The 17,394-nt window shown below is 31.7% G+C and overlaps 1 protein-coding gene across 2 annotated transcripts in view; it reads right to left on the bottom strand.

Annotated features, from left to right (window-relative positions):
• The window catches only part of LOC108905772 (dentin sialophosphoprotein), a 52,816-nt gene that overhangs the window by 29,360 nt on the left and 6,062 nt on the right, over window positions 1-17,394 (bottom strand). The window lies entirely within an intron of this gene.

Here is a 17,394-nt window from a genome sequence, read left to right as displayed (position 1 = left end):
TATTATTTATTCCGTCTACCCTTTCTTATTACATATATTATGATGTCGAACTTGTACGAAGAAGTAGGTAAGTAGTAAGAGAGGTTATTTTGATCTATATTGATTTTAATAAAGCGAGTGGAAGTATTTAGTGCATTGTGTCTTTTCAAGATTTGTTTGCTTTAAGTACAATCATACTTCTCTCTATGTGAGTAACAAGTAAAAAAAATCAATGCGGAAATAAATTCAGATATTGTGTATTAAAAAATAATCCCATGCCTTTTAAGCAAAGTAAAAAAGGTACCTATACTCCTGATGTCCAAATAATATAATAATAGGTCACAAGGACAAACTGACATCTAAAAATCTAGGTGTTTATTTATTTTTTGCTTTATTTAGGTAATTAGGTACATTTCATATTTCTTATCGCGTGCTCATACTTGGAAAAAAGTCGAGAGCCGCCACTGCCGCTGCAGTTGATGTCGGTCTCAATTAACACTCTAATGTTAATACTTACTAGTGCCGGTAAAAATAAAATCACTTTATGTATGTCACACTTTTCAATCGGCTTGCTAGTATTGGCACAGTGATTTGTTAATTTAAGAAACGTGCCTTATAGCAAATATAACATTAAAATCATCCAAATAATATGTATGTATGTGTTATTTATTTTCCAAACGTTGGTACTAGTATATAAAGTAAAATCAAAGGAAATTTGAATAACAATATGATTTTTTAGTTAAATAGGAAGGTATTAAAAAAAATGATAGTACCGTTTGCATACAAACTAACTCAAACTATCTATTTGTTAAACCTAATCCATTTCATGGTCGTGTATTTTAAAGAGAATTATTAAATCACGTTTCTTTTCTGTACATGTATAGTACATACTTGTTATTTTATGTTAAAATACATTAATTAGACATCCTAAGGCCATAGCATACTAATTGGTTGCGACACACAACCAGATTTAGAAAATGATAAATAATTTAGGTAACGGAAACTAATTTGCTCTTAATAAAAATAATTTATTTATTAATATTATTAACCTTCCTGTGTTATTTTAAAGTATGCGAAGAATTCGGAAGACGGGGAAACCGTTACCGAAATAACACGAAAAATTATGTGCGATTGTTTAATTAAATTGTTGATCTATCTGAAAAAACATATTTTTGTCTGTGAGCCTAAAAAATGTACAGTACAAAATCTTGAGATGTAAAGCATTTTCCATTCGCTTTAAGTAAAATACTTTCATTGTAACGTCTCTATTTCTGCTAGCTATAATACGACAATACTTATTCTTCATATTTAAGTGCTGAAGGGAAAAAAGCTGAAGGTGGTTTATGAATTATTTATTTTTGTATATCTACGTTTATAATACATATTTTTCTGTGTCGATAACAGTAAATATTAAACAAATCAGAAATCATTACAATAAAATTTCCATTTGGCACTGGTTTATTCGCAATATGCAAGTCACCTCATTATTAAAAAGTTACTTTTCTATGCGAAACAAGACGCAACCGTTCACGATCAATGAGATTACATTGTTCGAAAGAAATTTTGGAGTGGTAGATGTTTCCATTGCAATATTTATATAACAGCTTTTACTTTGCAAATTTAATTGCAATAACTGGCATTATTTAGGCTATTACGTGGTCACCATGAATGAAAACAGTGAATACAACATGATTGTGCATGTCGCTAAACTCAGGATCCTAGTAAGAACCACGGTGCCTATTTTCTTAATTATTAATTAAATTATTGTTAAATAACTATTTTCTTCAATAAAGTAAATAAAAACATTTAATATTTTCTTATATAATTCCACCAATATTCTATGTCTAAAATGATTTCTTTTTTAAATGAAATGTACTTTATTTTTACTATACAACCTTCATGTCCTTTTTCTCATTTTATCTTTATTGACTTAGGTTTACTTGCACTAACTTTTTCATATTGAAATAAACAACGATGTTATAAATAGGTACATTTATTTACATAAGTATCCTAGTAGTATAATATGTGTAGGGTTAACATTCAAAGAGCAACTATATTACTACATTTTTAAATGTAATTAAATATTTGAACGATTTGTCACTACAAACTTCGCACGTGCTTGTAATAAACGGGAGGGGTTTTTATACTTATAAAAATAAATATGTTGTATAAGAACTGTATGTATAAATGAATGCAAATTGAGTCATGTAAGGTGTGTAGTTTGCACATAGGTATCTATCTATGAATATATTAGTTTGGTATGTACTACGTTTAGTTAGTGCAAAATTGTCTTCATCTTTTTGTAAAGTCCTATTACATTCTTAGGAGTTGTTGACAAAATTTCAAAACTATATCAATTCACTGTATCAAGTAATCAAACTATATTAATCAATTCATTAACATAATATCCAAGCAAAATACCTACATTTGACACAGTTAAGGATAACTGATCAATTTTTTTTCTCAGTCTAGACATACCTAGCAAACCTATAAGTAGGATCGTATTCGATGCAAAGTAGGGCAAAAAGTTGTCGGTCTTTTTAGGATTTTTAGGAGGCGTAAGATAAATCATTTCAAATTTAAAATGAAATTCAATGTAAAATCTGAAATACCGCTGCATACGCACTGTGTTCTGGTAGTAGCTGTAGTCGCCCAGGTGCATCGAGTGTACGAACTGGTCGGTTATACGTCAAATACTAACCTGGCGAGCTTTGCCGTCAATTAGAGAGCGCTTCGAAAAAACAAGTAAACAACAGTGGCGCGTACAGAGGTAAAATGTAGTACATATGTGGAATTTAGGAAACAAATTGGATTTATAATAAATTACATTTAAAATAAATAGTTTATGAGAATAAAGGAATTTTTGTAGGAACAAGGGTGCCAGACCTGAATTGATCCCCTCGTCCCTTCATAATGTATAAAGAAATAATTCAATTTCTAAAACCCTTAAAAGCGTACTTCATTGGTTCCCTTGACAGACAATGATTTATTACTTTGCATCGAATATGATCCTACTATAGAACCGACTTTTTTAATAACATTGAATATTTATTTTTATTATATTTAGTACAACTTTATAAGTATAAACGTTACGGATGCTAATAATAATAGAACCATAATAGCCCAGAACACGTCTCTTATTATTACATCCCTAACGCACTAAAATACCTACATTACTTCTAGACAATATCAATTAGTAACGAATACAAACATACTTCAGAGAGTTAATTATTTTTCTCCTACGAAGGTTGTTCTGGTAAACGTTCGACCTTTAACAATTCCATGCCACAGTGATACCCACGGAGGTGCGCTATGGCATTCCATAATGGGATAACATCCAAGACAAGTGAATAGATAAATAGGAATTCACAATACGTTTTCTGTTAGGAGATCGTGACAAATTAGTATTAAAAATACGTTTCAAAGTATAACAAACACTATGTACTTTTTGCACTGATTCTCACAAAAAATAAAAAGTGCAACTGTAAGAGGGAATCAGTTTTTTTAGGAGTAATTATTACTTGTAGTATAGTTCTTTTCATATATATTTTAGAAATAAAAAACTTCTTTTATATTGCCGATAACGACAATAACGGGGTCGTAAATACTTGTCTGCCTAACAGAACAGGGTCGTATTTAGGCAAAGTTTACAGAATATAATATTTAAGTTTCCCTTCAAACAATTCACAACAGACACTACTACACAATGGCTATAAATTGAAAACAATTGTAGTGAATTACAAAAGTTATCCAATAAAAAACTTGTAATAACACAAAAATCACTACTCAAAACTCTATTCTAAGAAATAAGAATGACAGCATTGCAGCACCAACTCCTGTCCTGTACCGCGCAAACTGAACTATCAGAAATTTAAAGTAATAAGTGCACCGTGTCTAATTGTTGATTGTCTCTGTCTCACATTAGGGATTTGAGAACAACATACGTCTTAGAGAGATGTTCAGAATCTGTTTTGTTGCCAGCCCAGCTGTGTTGCCAAATGTTTCGGCGAGTTGGTATTGTACTAAAAATGAACAACATACATTTCAAGAATGAAGTGAATAATGCAATTATTCTTTAAATAAATGTATGCAAATTCAGCATATTCTTATATTTTCAGAACATAACTTAATATTTTAAACGTAAATATCTGAATAAATTAATTTCATTCAATTTAGCAATTATTCGTTTAGGGAATATTTTTACATATCGGCAACACGTCCCGCGATTCAAGATCCCGCCTATCTAGGGTAAAGCGGAGCAACCTTTAAATTGAATACCTGAATAATTAATATGTAATTATTGATTAATATCACTTTATTTCCCATTAATTTTGTATTCAATTTATCTAGATGAGTATACCTGATAAGAGCATTATGATCTGTGAAATAAATTAACTGTTATAACATTTATTTTCTACCGACATTTAAAAATATATTGTTTTGCCCTACTCTCCCCCTAATACATTTACCGGCAGAGTTTGAAATTTTTTATGTCTACTCTAAGTATGAAAAGAACTATACGTGTTTTCCGGGATACTAATATAAAATTATGTTTTTAAATTAAATAAATAGTGGAGTTATAATTTATTACCGATTTGAACTACACTTAAGAATTTAAATGTAGACCGTTACTGTGCAGCATCTGGATTGAAGTTGTATCAATGTTGAATGGAACTAACGCAGTTAGTTGTACGACTTTGTGACATTTTCACTATGTATATTTGAAGTCAGTGGAAACGATGCTCCGAACAATAAGAAAATAATGTTTTTACAAAATATGCTTATCATACAATTAATTAAATATTAACTAAATAGTATTACTAACTCAGGGTTCGTAGCGGCCGGAAAAACCGGGAATACCGGGAAAACTTTATTCTTCATAAAAAAATGGGAATAATCAGGGAATTTGATGTTTGCAACTGAAAATTTTGTGAAAGCCGACCCTGGGTTCTTGAAAGAGAAAACTATTTGTGATTTTGAAACCTTTATAAGAGGTTCTTAGGGTATAAAAAAGATTATGGAGTCCAGTCGAGAAAAAATTTAATGCATATCGCCAGTTAGTATGTAAAAATGAACTACAAGTGACCTGGATTTTTTTTATAAGTCAGGGAAAACCTGGAAAAGTCAGGGAATTCTTTATTACTTTTGAACTATGAACCCTGTAACTTGTTTTAAATTGATCGCATGTCAACAGACAAATCTCTGCTATACATCTTAAATTAATGCAGAACTACATAAAACAGCAATAAAATTAAGCCGCGAATGATACGCACAAAATGATGTATTATACAATGCATAGTCCGGTTCGGTATGAAAGCACAGGGATTGCTATTCACCAGTCTGTTCTATCAATACTCGAATAGCTTCGTAAACTCGTGCCTTAACAATGTTTTCATTTTCACGATTCCAATATGCAAGTTGTCATATGTAAATATGACATGTTGAATCGGATGCATAATATTATGTTTATTTTCTGTTTCTCTGTTTTCGAGAAGGTGTTTGTATATAAAACGATGGACGATTTCGCGACATTCTTCAAGAATCAATTGCATTACAGTAAATTTAAAGTAGTATTTAGTGAAGTGTCTGTCCGAGTTTGTGACCTGTATGTATAAAGTTATTTATTTGTTGTCAGTATTTAGTGACGGTACGGTCGGTGTGTTTGTGTGTCTTCATCGTTCTGTAGGATATCAAAAAACTTGTATACCTACAGGTATATTCATATTCACGAATTAAAGAAGATGAAAGTATGAATGCCGTAGCTTACGTTGCAGGCAATTATTTAAAATTACGAGGAAAACGTAATCAAAAATCATTTTTCGCCATGGAATTTGGGAAAACAGACTTATGTGTTTCTAAAGGTCAAAGGTTACCATACCTACTTTCTATGATCCCCATTCAAAATTACAGCCTATATAAACCTATTTATTGTCCATCTTAAAAGTGACGTCATTTAAAAACTTTTAAACAATCACGGATTGTTAAGATTTCCATTTTAGTGTAAGAGCAAACATATTAAGTATCTTGCAAACCACATTGCGTAACAGTTACCTTCTTAATAACAATCTTCAACACATTTAATAATGTACCTCCTTCATTTTCTTTGTTTACTTCTGCCTAATTGATGATTGGAGATATGTATGTATATAGGCACAGAAATAAGTATATAGGTACATATTTTTCCGGCCATAATAGTAAGAATTAATAATACCTACAGAGAAAGTAAAACAGTGTGTGTGTGTGTGTGTTAATTGCCCCTTATTAGAAAACTCAAGTGTGGATTAATGTTTAAAGCTAATTAGTTTTAGTTATAACTAAAAACAAATACGAAAAGTGAACTTAAGATTGAATTTATTTTAGATACATTTTTAGGATGTTTCGTAAGCAAACAATCAATTTTTTTAGCCTATAATTTTCGTTAGGCATATAAGTATATCCGTTGAAACGAAAAAGATTTTTTGCGGTCCATTGACAAAAACATTGCAAAAAAATTCTCACCAAATTTCAATTCTTAATTTTAATTTTAAGTACTCGTTATTTGATTTTAAAATTTCCTAATCGTTTAACATGAAAGTACCTATAGTAGGATTAAACAGGAAAATTAGCGAAAAAAAAAGAAACTCGAAAAAATTCCTATCCGCGATATTATTGTAAAATTGTCTAAAGGAACATAATACAAGACATCTCGTGAGTCAAAAAATTTTATTAGCTAACTTTTTTATTTAAACAAATAAGCGAGGAAAACAGTTTTTTCACTTTGCAGGGAAAACCATTAATTTTAGCGAAAAGTGACTCACAGACAGTGACTCTTAGGGCGTAAAATTATCTACAAAATGAGACTGGTTAAATTAAAATCGGTTAATAAACAAAACAGTTATTGCAAAAAACAAGAAAAGTGACTATTTTTAATTTGTTTATAACTATCGCATTTATTGTTAAAATCTTATAAAAACCTATGACAAGTGAGGATTTTGTCATACTTTAAAAGTGGGCCAAAAGTGGGCGCTGTAGATGCAATAGTTTTCGCACAATTCTATTTGTTTATAGCGGAGGCTCCAAAAGTTATGAACTTTAAGCCCCTGTACAGGCGTTAATTTTCAACCAAACATGATTCTGAAAGCGTCGTTGTAATCTTAAAGACGTAATTAAGCGACTTATTAAAAAATATCACCGTTTTTTTGACATTAACATTCTCAAATTGTGCATTAAAAAACCGTGCGTTTTTCGCTTATAAACAATGTAAGTAAAATTGTTGCTATTTATGCTACCTCACCGAAAATAGATTCAATGGATAACTGACAAAAAAATACAAATTTTTTAGAAAAAAAGCACCCTCTACGACCAACAGGAGCCAAGATAAGAATTTTTTTTTAAGTCGTAGTCACTTTTCGCTAAAATTGATGGTTTTCCCTGCAAAGTGAAAAAACTGCTTTCCTCACTTATTTGTTTAAATAGAAAAGTTAGCTAATAAAATTTCTTGACTCACGAGATGAGAGATGTCTTATATTATGTTCCTTTAGACAATTTTACAATAATCGCGGATAGGAATTTTTTCGAGTAAAAATTTTATTTGTTGGCCTAGATCTATGACTTGAACGGTTTCAGTGCAAAAAAAATCTAAATGAACTGACATGAAAATACATTAAATATATGTATTCCTAGAGAAGTACCTACATTTATCGTTGACTGAAAGTATTAATAATTGACTCATACAAAATATAAAAAAGTCAATCCTGTTTTTGACGTAAATTTTATCTGCGGTTATAAGCTGTTCCAGGCGACAAAAAGAATAGAATTTTTTTTATGTAAATATTATGATGTTAATATTGTTAGTAAATCGAATTGGGAGTGAAAGAATTTCACTTCACTGGGTATCTACGTATAATTTCGACTAGTCGGTATTGAAGAAATATAATTATAATTTTTATTGTTTCCATTTTCTATATAAGCTAGCACCAAATAAAAAAGAAGACATTTTATATCAAGAAAACATTGAAATTTAAATTACTTACGTAGAAATTTTTATATTATTTATGGAACTGGGTATTTGTACAAATATTCATATATATGAAAAACTGAAAAACTCGTTGTAAAATAAGTAATTCTGAATTGTCAGAACTGATCTTGAGAGAGGCGCACAGACGATGTCCTGTTGATGATGTCAGAGTTACTTTTACCGTACACGACCTTGCAAACGCACTTTCCAAGCATTTACTCCGGCTACAACTCGGCGTTCGTTTCATTTGCAAAAAGTAGGTAATAATCGTGTATTTTCGAGAGTTAATATACCATGTAATAATAAATAAGCGAATTTAATTTAACAAATAATCGCCAGGCAGACCGTGAAATTTGAGGACACTCATAATTCTAGGCTTCGCTCATGTGAAGAATTCTATACATTAAGTTAATATTATGTACTGTGATATTTTGAAATTCCCTCTTCCTTCGACTTGTCTTTTATATAATAAATATGATAATCATGTCTAGCTAATTGGTTTGGACTGATTATACATAATTCATTATTTCTTTCTATAGTTAAAATATAACATAATTTCACGAACCAAATTTTCTCAAACCTACCTGGCAGGGCTCTGTTATAATTTATTAATGAACGGCAGTCTCGTATTTTTTAACGAGCTCAATAAATGAAGAAATTCTTAGTAATTAATTACGCATCTTGCTCAACTCTATATTTGAATGTTTAGACAAACAAGACTATAATTTACACCTTACAAAGTGTTTTACTAATCAAAGTAGAACTTCCGTTTCCGTTGTAGATTTAATAATAATTCCAGTCATGCGTGCGCTGTGATTTATCTCAGCAGGTAGTCGTAATCCTTGCTTTATTAAAATTAAATTGATGTAGCATTCATTGTTTCACATATTTAGCTTAATTATATGCAAGTTTGATCTGGGAATATTTATAGATCATTATAGGAGTTCATTAGTAATACTGTTTAGCAGTAATACGTTAATATACGTATAGAAGTAAGCTAGAATAATTATCCGGTGCAGATGATGTCTTCTTTTTACAAATATCATATCAAGTGATGCGAATTTTATGCATGACTTATATATGTTATGTACCCACATAATCAGTCAAATAATGCAAATCCTACTGAGGTTAAACACCAATTTATTGACACTGTATAAATGTTCAATAATTCTGTTACCTACCGACGCGGTGTCTACTTGACAGATATAACAGTAATAACGATAACTACTACTATACTACTACTACTACTACAGGACGCTTTCTCCTCATCACCACGTAAAAGAAACGCCATTGCTTGATCAGCTGGTTAATCTGCGGAGAACAGTTAAAGGTCGCCTGCAGATATATGGAGAAACTAACGAATGTATTAGGAAATCGCGACGTTGCATTACGGCTTTGGAAAAGGCTTTCTGTGTTGTGAGAACGAATTTTGTTGACTACAATGGGGAGGGGTTACGTTACAATAATATGGTACTGATGATGAGACAAACATGTAGGAACAACCTCGGCAACCTCTGTTCTCGACAAGTGTTGAAGAAACACACCTTTGATTTCTACATCTCCATATGTCTACAGATATTTTTCGACGATTAATTAATTAAAGACAAAAACTTTAATTGATATTACAAACTGTGTGTACAAAAACAAATGTAAGTACGTAAAACACGAGCCACGAGTTATTACTTATTATTTTTTTAAATTAAAAAGGTAAAATTATAATTATGGTGCTCAAAAAAATTTAGGTGTTTTAATTTCTATTTCAAAATTATAATTAAATACACTGTACCTCATTATCAAATATTAGGAAAAATTATTATAACTATATTTAATTTTTTTTTTGGAAGTTATGCCTCCGCGCAACTCTGCATATAGTTAAAAGCTTCTACGGCATTGATTTCTTGTACTGTTGATGATTATAGTGATTACATTTTATTTAAAATTGCATTTGTAACAAAAAATTCCAGCAAATATTTTTTATGGCTTAGTTTTGGAGTTATTTTTGTTATATTCAACTCTACTTTTAAGTTTAAACAAAATAGGTATTTTTCTTCTTCAAAATACAATAATTATGAACTAAATGAAGCGATGAATTTCCAAAAAAGTAATTCTTGGGGTACTTATATAAGTATTAAATTATAGAATTTTTGTCATTACTTAAACCACGTTTTGATTATATATATATAGGGTGTGCCATTTAACCCTCCCGCTGTCAATATCTCCGAAATGAAGACATTTATTTTAGTTCCGGAAATTGAGGTTGTTAGGTCCCTCGAATAGCTTCAAATTGTAGTTAGAATTGTTGGTTTAAATCTTTCTATATAGATGGCGTGGCGATACTAAAAAATTTTTTGTTCCCTGGAACGTGGAAATACAGTCCATTTGAAAGGTCGTTAAATTTTGAGTAATTTTTGTAATATAAAGTTTTTCCCTATATTTACTTGTTTTCGAGATATGTTGACTTCTATACGATGTATGATATAACAGGAAAATTTATTATTTTATTTAAATCACACTGAGACAAAATATTCTTTTAAAATATTGTTATAATAGCTTTATTCGCATCACATACTAACTAACAAACAATAAATTATATAAAAATCGAATGATCAACTACAGAAAAAAAATTGTACATTGGTAAATCTTATAAGATGCAGAGACGAACTGTATTTTATCAAATGTTATTAAAAAATGCAGTCATAGGTGGCCCATGTTATTTGTTTAAAATAAAACAATGACAGTTGACACATATTAGTTTTCCAATAATTACAGTTTTATCAGTTCGCGTCTTTCAATTCAAGTATACTAGTTATACGATTTACCATTGCATAATTTTTTTTCTGTAGTTGATCATTTGTTTTTTTTTTATAATTTATCATTTGTTAGTTCGTATGTGATGTGATTATAACAATATTTTAAAAGAATATTTTGTCTCGGTGTGATTTAAATAAAATAATAAAATTTTCTTATTATATCATACATTGCGTATTGAAGTCGACATATCTCAAAAACAAGTAAATATAGGGAAAAACTTTATATTACAAAAAATACTCAAAATTTAACGATCTTTCAGATGGATTGTATTTCCACGTTGTAGGGAACAAAATTTTTTTTAGTATCGCGACGCCATCTATACAGAAAGATTTGAACTAACAGTTCTAACTTCAATTTGAAGCTATTCGAGGGACCTAACAACCCCAGTTTCCGAAACTAATTGTAAAATAAATTTCTTCATTTCGGAGATATTGGCAGCGGGAGTGTTAAATATCACACTCTGTAGATATTCCTTAAGACCTTTTGGCCTGAAATTATAATATGCACCTTCTGTATTCCTTTTTTTGTCCGAATATAATCCATTTATCCAGCTCGCTAATTTTTGTTGATCTGAACCCATTATAGCATTCTGAGATTTAATGAGCAACGAACGTGTATCTATTTAAATCTTACAATTAGTACATCCCAATTGCTGAAAGTGGCTATTGCTTTTTGTTTTGCAACGATCCCATTCAAATTTTTCGAAGCAAAACATTTTACTACACTTCGAAATTCGACTCGGCAATACCGCAGGTCACTGCCTCGTTGGAAAGTATTGATTCGGCACATTTTTATGCGATATTTACAATATTTTAAATCGTTTATATTTGTGCGAATTGCGCTGTAGTATAGTCGGAAACTTGTATTGTTAAAAAATAACCATGTATATTCAGGTATGTCTACAAGTTACTGTTTTGCAACAATTTAATCTACTTTTTATCGCCTCGATCGATGACGTTTTAAATATTATGATCTTTCGAAACGTTGTCCTACTTGTCTTGTCTTAGATATTGAACGTACTTAATAATAATTAATACAAATACACAACTGAAATGCAATGTGGCGGATTGAATTCCTCATCCCCAACTTTTACTTAAAGTAGATGTATCTATGTATGTGCCTCCATCTTTTTTAATAATGACAAACCCACTAGTTGTGTCAGCCATAACTTCGCAAAAAAATACAGAAAACAAATTTCACTCTTGTCCAAATGCTATCTATGTGCATTAAATGGTACGTATTAATATTTAGAAATAAATATGCTGTTTTTTATGCAACGAAACGACTGAAAATTATAAAATGTTGACCTTGAATGTAACCTTCGATTTGAAACATATTTTATAGGAAAAATTTTCTCAGAAAATTATTATTTCACGTACTTTGGAGAAAAGCTATAATAAAGTTATAATGCCTGTTCTTAACGCCATTTAAAAAAAAATGTTTTATTCGAAATTGCAGAGAAGTCAAGTTTTAAGTTTTCTTTGTAAGGCACTGTATAAATTACAATGAATTTTTATACTTTCCAAGGCAGGTGTCGTCAATAAGATATATTATTCATTATTTATTTGTTAAAGGAGCAATTGGTGACGTTATGTAAGAGCTTCAATGCCAGGCAATTATTCTGTTTTCACAGTCAATCAATTTCGGAATTAAAATTTTATACCAATTTTACAGAATATTGAATAATAAGAAGGCGATAGATAATTATTATTGTTGGTTTATGTTCCTACGTATATTTATACTTGGCTGGAGCAATGTTTAACCATACCTGCCGGTATTTTTTGTTAGTGTTTAAGTAGCTAAATTATGCACACTTACTGCATCAATTGTCGGTTGACATTAACATTTTAATTAAGACGTCTTAAACTATAAGTTTATGACGTCTAGCCATTATCTACCTAACAACTCACGTTAAATAAAGCATGCTTATCGTCTGCTAAATCATAGCGCGTCACCTGTGTATTACAAAGCCAATGTGAGCTACTGATTATGGAACTACAACTACAGATGAATTGCTGCAAACTCATAGGGGAAGGCTATTTTTATCTATAAATTGCCAAAGATACCTAAGTACCTAAATGTTTCATCTTTTACCAACATTCCAGATAATAATTAAACATGTTTTAGAAGAAAATTCAAATATTGTTTGATAGTCTGTTTTTGTGACTTAACACACATCGATAATCACGACTAGTTTTAGATATTCTGCCGTCCATTTTTTATATTCTAGACCCCTAGACGTAATTCTCGGAATTCTAAAAGTTTTGTTTAATAGCAAGTTTAATAGCAAGACTAATACCACAAGTGCGCATGCGCAAAAGTCTGTTATGGATAGCCACTAAGGTTTAGGTTTAAGTTGCGATTATGTTAGGACTAAGACCTTTTTATAAATTCACCATTACAGATCCTCCATCAGCAATAAATTTGCAGAAATTGAATCGTTCGAAATAAAAACGGCGACTTCGAAACCGTAATACTTTAGATACCTACCTACTTAGGTATATAATTTCTTCGGAGTGACAAACTCGTTATAATTGCGACTGCTTTCCGCAATAGCGTTTAAATGAGTAATAACCTATTAATTGCAAATTAAGTCCAACGGTAGTAATATATTTCCACCGTATCTATATGTACAGGGTGGGCAAATAAGCGAGGTAAGCGGCTGTATCTCAGAAACTAGTGATCGTAGAGAGCTACGGTAAAAAATTTTATAGGTAAAGTGGGCAAGGGAAAATGCTGGAAATTATTTTCAAGTTTCCAAGATGGCCGCCAGTGGGCGTTTCCACCATCTTGAATTACATAAAGTTACGTTTCTCGCGATTTTCCCCAATGAATGTAACAAAAAAGTATTTGCGTTTTAATGTTAACTTAAAGTCGAACATTTTTTGTAAAAACAATTTTTCTCTATCTTTCGAAATAAAGTGGTGGGGGGTATTTGAATGTTGTTTTAAATAAATGCCTGTAACTTCGAAACGGCTTAATGGATTTGGATAAATTTGGTATCATTGAAAAGAGCATTTCTTGGGCTTTTAGGTTTCTCGTAATCATGACAGTTGCGACCTACACGGCCGCCGATAGAGGGCGTTATTCGATATTATAACCAAAATATTGGATTTTCTCAAAAAATTTAAATGCGATGATATGACTTTTTTTAGACTAGAAAATAGACAAATGACCAACCAATAAGCCTGCGCAAACCGCATCTTAATATCTTTTTCCTAACTCAAATTATTTAAAAAAATACTAAACCAGGAAAATTCATATATCCCCATTTAAAAATGCATCGGTTGCTTTCGATAAGAAGGCAAGTAGTAGGCCATGGACACGACAATCGCCTAACAAAAATATTGCCAAGTAACGTCAAACTTTTGTCACACGCAGCCTAATATTGTTGATTGCGTATAATTTGAGTACTTTTTAATCAAAATGCCTCTCACAAATAATGAAGCCGTTGACATGATTGCGATTTATTTCGAGTGTTTTCAAAATGCAGCTATAGCTGCAAGACAGTACGCGGCACGGTATCCAGATCGCCGTCATTACGGGAGAAGAATGTTTCCGCGCTTGGTACAGCGATTACGCGATACTGGAAGTTTTCGTCGTCCTAAACGTCGCAGGCGTCGCAATGGAAGGACCGAAGAAAACATTATCAATGTCTTGGCTTACATAGAATTTGATAGACATGTAGGAACTAGAACATTGTCTCTAGACTTGGGAATAGCACGAACAACTGTTAGAAATATTTTGAAAGATTATAGGTAAATAATTTTATCTTATTCCAAGTATCTTAGCACATACTCTCAAATACACAATTCAGTGTTATTCTGATTATATTATTTTTACGCATATGTTGTTTTTTACTTTTAGATTACATCCTTACCACATAGTTTTGCACCAGGCGCTAAATGAACAAGATTTCGATAATAGATTAAATTATTGTCAATGGATGCTAGGCATGCTTGAGGAAAACAGAAATTTCTTAACGGAAATTCTCTGGACCGACGAGGCTACCTTTAGTAGTGATGGTAGAGTAAACCGTCATAATATGCATTATTGGTCCGCTGAAAATCCGCATTGGTTAAGAGAAGTGCAGCACCAGGGACGCTGGAGCCTAAATGTGTGGTGCGGTATCATTGGGGACAGAATTATTGGACCTTATTTTTTTGATCAAGCTTTAACTGGTAACCGCTTCTTAGAGTTTTTGATCAACGACTTGCCAATTTTGTTGGAAGATGTGCCACTCGAAACTAGGAGAACTATGTTTCTGCAATTAGATGGTTGTCCGGCACATTATTCAATTAATGTCCGAAACCATATTAACGGGACCTTTCGAGAACGCTGGATAGGAAGGGGAAGCCTATTTCCTTGGCCGGCAAGATCTCCGGACTTGACATGTCTTGATTTTTACTTGTGGGGACGCTTAAAAGACATTGTTTTTCAAACTCCACCAACAACACGAATGGATATGGAAAACAGAATTCGAAACTCAATTCGTCAACTATCAGCGGTAGAAATCGAGGCTGCGGTTCTGTCGACTCAAGAAAGACTGGAACAATGTGTGGAATATGACGGAAGGCAATTTGAACACAGAAGGCATTAATCTTTTTTCAAAATCGGTCCTTTTCAGGACCACAACTTTATTTAAAAGGAAAATCGCTTATAAATACGAAAACGTGCGACTTAAAATCACAGCACTAAATAAACTGACATTTCTTGTGAATATTTTAGAGAGGAGTTTGTCTTTTATTTCCATGGCCTACTACTTGCCTTCTTATCGAAAGCAACCGATGCATTTTTAAATGGGGATATATGAATTTTCCTGGTTTAGTATTTTTTTTAATAATTTGAGTTAGGAAAAAGATATTAAGATGCGGTTTGCGCAGGCTTATTGGTTGGTCATTTGTCTATTTTCTAGTCTAAAAAAAGTCATATCATCGCATTTAAATTTTTTGAGAAAATCCAATATTTTGGTTATAATATCGAATAACGCCCTCTATCGGCGGCCGTGTAGGTCGCAACTGTCATGATTACGAGAAACCTAAAAGCCCAAGAAATGCTCTTTTCAATGATACCAAATTTATCCAAATCCATTAAGCCGTTTCGAAGTTACAGGCATTTATTTCAAACAACATTCAAATACCCCCCACCACTTTATTTCGAAAGATAGAGAAAAATTGTTTTTACAAAAAATGTTCGACTTTAAGTTAACATTAAAACGCAAATACTTTTTTGTTACATTCATTGGGGAAAATCGTGAGAAACGTAACTTTATGTAATTCAATATGGTGGAAACGCCCACTGGCGGCCATCTTGGAAACTTGAAAATAATTTCCAGCATTTTCCCTTGCCCACTTTACCTATAAAATTTTTTACCGTAGCTCTCTACGATCACTAGTTTCTGAGATACAGCCGCTTACCTCGCTTATTTGCCCACCCTGTACATACACTCCTATCCTATGAACAACATACCTGTGGCGGATTTATGTATACCTTACCGGGAAGTTAAAATGACCCCAGCAGTAACAATAGATTTATGAGTATTTTATGTTCTTATTGTTTATTACCGGTATTTGATTTTCAATGTGAAGCCTTCGTTTTTCTTGTAGAACAAAATAAGCAAAAGAAGTCTTGGATATCACAAATATTCCCATATGTAGGTAATGTTGCAGTAATAAATATCTATAAGACAAATGTCAAGTGCATCTTATTGCTACAATTAACGACGGGAATGGATAAAGACAAAATTGCATTGACATTAACTTTTACTTGGCTTAAATATAAAATGGTAGCGTTATAATGACGAGCCGACGCGACATAATGGTAAAGTTAGTAAAATATTTGAATGAAACTAAGATTAAACTAATGAAACGGCAATTCCAGAGGTGCTCATCTCACCGATTCGCACATTCAACGATTTCGGTAATGCTGAAAATGCCTATTATTATTAATGCATTCTACCTACCATTAAAATTCCTTTTGTGAACAGTATTATTACACCTGCCTTGAAAATATTAGAAGAAACATTTGAATAAAATTGTTCCTGATTGTTTTGTACTTCTATACACCTTATGTATAAAACATCACGTATTAAAAGATACCACATTTTTCCTATAGCTAGAATCCCAAATAAGGGAACTGCACTATGGACTTCCTTATTTGTGCGATTGAACGAAAAAAATAATTAATGTATTTCATGTATACTTTTCGCGTTGGCGGACAACTTAGGTACTTTTATTTATTTTCTAATCGTTTTCTGGCATACAATTATATGTAAAACAAACGTACACGGCGAGGCGTGAATAGCTCCATTGGCTACTATTACCCACATAATTCACTAGGTACTGTAGTATAACAACCCTAGGTTCGACAAAAAATAAGTAAACGTAGTTTTGGCCAAAAACATGTGATCGTCATAAGGACTACCTACGTTGTGTGTATTTATTTTTAATTTGACCGGAAGGCACTGGCTACTAACTTTGTAGAGGGGATGTATGGTTTAATTATATAAAACAAAAGCAGAGTAAATACACCTAACCTTTATTTACATACAATTCAAATTAAACATGTGACAAATAGAAAGAACAACAAAAACATTAACAACCATTTAA

The sequence above is a fragment of the Anoplophora glabripennis genome, unplaced genomic scaffold, assembly GCF_000390285.2.
Source record: "Anoplophora glabripennis isolate ALB-LARVAE unplaced genomic scaffold, Agla_2.0 scaffold221, whole genome shotgun sequence".
NCBI lineage: Eukaryota > Metazoa > Arthropoda > Insecta > Coleoptera > Cerambycidae > Anoplophora > Anoplophora glabripennis.
The sequence above is the reverse complement of the archived record's forward strand: the minus strand, read 5'-3'. Positions and strand labels throughout refer to the sequence as shown.